Below are 4,126 nucleotides of genomic sequence, written 5' to 3'. Positions count from 1 at the left end.
CATAGAAAACCTAGAAAACCTTGCTACGTGTACTGCGTTAGGCTAACTGAGACTTGTCATAGCACTTGCATCTTTTGTTGGTTTGGATAAAAGCGTCTGCTAAATGACTAAATGTAAATGTAATGTCTTTCTGTCTGTTTCACCACTCATAGCCGCCTTATTCTGCATAGTGTGTTGATACACTATTTCACTGACACAGCACCAAAAGCTAAAACTTTCGGTCTTCTGCCATTGTGTCAGCACTGCTGTGATCTAGTTGTATTAAAAGCATGAGTCTGAACCATACAGCTCAAACACGGAGCTAATATCCCTCTCCACTCTTTGGTCTGTGTTCGGGGTGACTGCTGATATGATACCCTTGTGTTGGGTGTCTGGTTTGATGATGGCGAGCGTATCCTCCGGTGGGAAAAAGAAGCCGATCTCCCTCTCCGCCTCCTCCGAGCTTCCGCTGCCGTGAAGCTGATTAATGCTGGAGCTCCCGCAGGAAAACTGGGCTCGCAGACTACATCAGAACCACATACAGAGAAACGGTCAAGAGCCCACTGACCATTTAAACACATCTATTATAAATAAACATGATATGATATACAATAACACACTGAGCTGAGCAAATGAGGGAAATGTCCTGAAGAAATCAAACTATTATAAATCTCAGTTTACCTGTCAGATTGCTCATTCTTAGCCTGGATGGGGTCTGTGGGTCCCAGGATGTTCCTCCAGTGTTCCACGGCTCGCTCCTTCACTAGCGCTAATGCTAACACAGGCCCGCTGTGAACAACAGCAGAGACTCTTCATTACACGCTGTAAGTCTTCTGGCTTCTTCATTTACGTCATTTACACATTATTTTCATGCAATTAGCAACTATGTAGCTAAGATTACAATTAAGCTTAATTAGAAGATAAAAAAATAACCTTTTTTTTTACAGTCTTTTTTAGATTCGATTAAGACAGCATTCATAATTCAGAATGAATAGCATATTTTATATCTAATAATTATAATTTTGATAAAACTGGAGTTGTTTCAGTATCATTGATATACTATTGTAGTTTTTGTTAATATTTTGAATTAGAATATATTGTTATATTTTGTTTGCACTGTAATTTAAAACGTAATAATTTTATTGTTTTTGTGATTTTTTGTGATTTTTTAAAAATGTCTTTATAGTATTTATTACTATTAGCTTTAGTTGATTTAGTTTTAGTTAAAACAAAAGTGAGAAAAGTTGCTACATTTATTTTAAGTAACAACATTTTTTATGTATATGTGTGTGTGCATGTGTATATATACAGTATATATATAGAGAGAGAGAGAGAGATTTTAAAATATTTAAAAAAATTCAGGTAACATTTATTAAGCATTTATTAATTTCAGGTAACATTTATTTGGCTGAAGGGCATTAGGCACGACGTGAAGCGGTGTGGATCGCTGACCAATCAGAATGGTTATCTATCTATCTATCTATCTATCTATAAAATATTTTCAGGTGACATTTTATTGTTTTTGTGATTTTTTGTGATTTTTTAAAAATGTCTTTATAGTATTTATTACTATTAGCTTTAGTTGATTTAGTTTTAGTTAAAACAAAAGTGAGAAAAGTTGCTACATTTATTTTAAGTAACAACATTTTTTATGTATATGTGTGTGTGCATGTGTATATATACAGTATATATATAGAGAGAGAGAGAGAGATTTTAAAATATTTAAAAAAATTCAGGTAACATTTATTAAGCATTTATTAATTTCAGGTAACATTTATTTGGCTGAAGGGCATTAGGCACGACGTGAAGCGGAGTGGATCGCTGACCAATCAGAATGGTTATCTATCTATCTATCTATCTATAAAATATTTTCAGGTGACATTTATTTTAAATAATGATTCTGTAATTATACTCATTTTGAAAATTTTAGTAAAAAATTTTAGGTAACCGTAATATCCATGTTTTGACATCCAAAAATTAAAACTGCTCAAAAATGCTGTTGTATTCTATTTTGCAAAACTGGCCTTAATAACTATAAATCTCAAGTTGAAGCTTTTCAAATGCATTTAATTTCCATTTTGAATTACTTTATTAATTTAAAGGGATAGTTCACCCAGAAGTGACAATTCTGTCATCATATACTCACCCATAAGTTTTTTCAAACCTGAGTTTCTTCTGTTGAACAAAAAAAAGAAGATACTTTGAAGAATGTTGATAACCAAGCAGTCGCTGGTAGCCACTGACCTTTATTGTATTTTTCCCATAGCATGGAAGTCAATGGGTACCAGCAACTGTTTGGTTGGCCACAGTTGCTGGTAGCCATTCAGCAGACTAAAGAAATTCATAAGGTTTAGAACGACATGAGGGTGAGTAAATGATGACGGAATTTTCATTTTTGGGTGAACTATCCCTTTAAGCAGAGAGCCATGTAACGGAACACTGAAACTGCTAATTCTGCATTCTGATTGGATGAGTCTGGAAAGTTCTGACTGGTTCTGAAACCATTCTATAATTACATAAGCTACATTGCTTGGTGATAATTCAAATGATTATTAATAATGCATGCTTGTACATGACTCGGCACAGGCTTATTGCTTTTCCACAGCATCAGATGTGTGATGAATGCGATCGCTCACCCGGTCATGCTCTCCAGCAGGCTGGGGAAGTATTCCTGCTCCAGATGATCGCTGTAGAACTGCCTGACCTGATCTTCAGACAACATGAGCTCTCTCTGCATGACCACTGTGAATCCTGCTTCATGGATCTGGCCCAGAATCTCCTCTACAAACACATCTGCACTTTACTCCCTGACTGTAAGAGCTCCAGCTTAATCACACTGGCCTGCACTAGCAGTCAAAGGTTTGGACACATCTACTCATTCTCTCATCATGACACTTTCACACATTGTGGAATAACAGTAAAGTCATCGAAACTACAAAATAACACAAATGGAGGAGTGTTGTTATTGTTGACGAAAACTACAACTTGTTTCAGTTAATTGACATCAAGCTGAAATCAAATATTATATGAAAAATTTTAGATGATGCCTTGGCAACTAACTGAAATAAAATAAGTTGAAGTGCTAAAACTGAAATAAACATGGAGCTAAACAGAAATATAAAAAAACTAATAAAAATACTGAAATAAAAGTAAAGCCAAAGAAATATATTTTTAAAAACTTAAACTAAACTTAAAATGAAAACTAAAAATATGCTAAAATAAACTTGTAACATCAATATTTATATAAAATATATAATATTTAAAATATTATTAAAATATTAATAAATATTAATACAAATTAAAATAGCATATAACTAATGCTAGAATAAATGAAATGTAAATAAAGCCAAATAGAAATATATATTTTCAGTCATATGTTGGTTGACTCAAAGTGTTACATTGTGGCTTTAGATCAAAAGTTCTTGAGAAATGAATTGAGTCAAGTGTGTCCAAACTTTTAACTGGCAGTCTGTGAGTTAGTTAGTTTAGTTTAAAGCACTCATTGAAAGCAGGAGTATCTGTCTGCGCATGTAAACGTAATGTTGGCACATGCCTCTGTTTTCCCTGGCAGCGTCTGGACGGATGAGCGCCAGTGTCCTCTCCACATGCTCCTGTTCCGGCCCGGCCCGGCCCGCTCCGAGCCCGAGTCCACCATCGCCATCCTGAAGCTGGGGAAGAAGAACGCCAGCTCCCTGCTGGCCTGCTCGCTGTCGCTGCTGCCGTGTAGAGCGTTCAAAAGCGTCTCGGTGCCGTACTGAGCCCGCAAGCTGAAGCACAGAGAGCGGCCAGAGAGGGATGGATGGATGGATGGAAGGGTGGAGAAGCAGAGAAAGAGAAGAGCAGATGGTCTCACTGCTGGTTCTCGGCCAGGGCAGAGGGAAGGAGGCAGAAGTCCACACAGGATGTGTTGTGCTATAACTGTTAGAGCTCAAATCTGTGAGCACAATATGGAACGACAACGCAACGCTCTCGTATCACTTTTAGATTATATTTCATTACAAAATTACATTATACACACATCAGGGAATCATTGAGACTCTATGTTAGACCTACGCAGAGAGACCATGCTATTATGTATGACTGACACAACACAATTTTGAGAGTTTTACAGGAAGTTTTATTATAATATAATAATTTAATATATATA

At 36.0% G+C, this 4,126-nt stretch overlaps 1 pseudogene; it reads right to left on the bottom strand.

Moving 5' to 3' along the window:
* LOC107663952 (thioredoxin domain-containing protein 6-like) overlaps positions 1–4,126 on the bottom strand; it is a 19,254-nt pseudogene that overhangs the window by 7,479 nt on the left and 7,649 nt on the right.

The sequence above is a fragment of the Sinocyclocheilus anshuiensis genome, unplaced genomic scaffold, assembly GCF_001515605.1.
Source record: "Sinocyclocheilus anshuiensis isolate Anshui unplaced genomic scaffold, SAMN03320099.WGS_v1.1 scaffold81, whole genome shotgun sequence".
Classification (NCBI taxonomy): Eukaryota; Metazoa; Chordata; class Actinopteri; order Cypriniformes; family Cyprinidae; genus Sinocyclocheilus; species Sinocyclocheilus anshuiensis.
This window is presented reverse-complemented; position numbering and strand designations above follow the sequence as displayed.